Source organism: Cyprinodon variegatus, unplaced genomic scaffold (assembly GCF_000732505.1).
Source record: "Cyprinodon variegatus isolate N-32 unplaced genomic scaffold, C_variegatus-1.0 Scaffold1054, whole genome shotgun sequence".
Taxonomy (NCBI): Eukaryota; Metazoa; Chordata; class Actinopteri; order Cyprinodontiformes; family Cyprinodontidae; genus Cyprinodon; species Cyprinodon variegatus.
Genome location: NW_015151507.1, coordinates 227,877 through 228,762, shown reverse-complemented (window position 1 = coordinate 228,762; position 886 = coordinate 227,877).

The following is an 886-nucleotide window of genomic DNA, read 5'->3' as shown; positions in this document are numbered from 1 at the left end:
ACTACTGATTTGAAACTTTACTGGAGGTTTAATGTTATTGCGTTATCAATAAAATGTTAGAGTTAAATGAGTTGTTTACTTAGTTCTTTTATGTGTATGTGTATTACTCACTGAAGATAAATACATAAACTAAAAGCTGGAGTATAGACATTTTTATAAGCATATTTGTGAGCCTGTCACTTTATTATTTGAATATAATTTAATATCTTTATAACTTTTCTTCAGGTTAAAGCAAACTACTGTTACAAGTAAACTTTCTAAACTACAAACATTTAACTGTTAGGGATGCTCAAAAAGGAGATATTGGACTGATCTGGACAAACTGGTGTTATTGCAGATTTGCTGATAGTTTATTTTATAATTTTTTTTTTATCCGATTACTCGATTAATCGTAAGAATAATCGATAGATTACTCGATTACTAAAATATTCGTTTACAACAGCCCTACTAATCATAATCTTAAGAATGTGTATATTCCCATGTTGGATGTGTAGAGTTGATGGGGATACCAATTCTGGCAATATGGGATGAAATAAAATCCATCATGTTTGAATTAGATTAATTAGTCAATATAAAACACAAATATAGATTTAAGTACTGAATTTCACATACGAAAAAGTAATTTTCCTACTGGATATAGATTTTAATGATTACACGTAAACATTCTATTTCATTTGACATTTTATTACAAGTATATGTTTAACAACAGTTTTCAATGGAATGAGAACATTTATTTGTGGCAGGTCCTTGCCAAAAATTGCATCCCCTGCATTTTTACAGAAATATACAGTTGGAGCTGATGTAACAATTTCTACAGTCTTCCACTTGTGTAATGAGCTACCAGTGTTAATTTCATGCGTGTGGGACAATTCTTAGGTTAAAAACA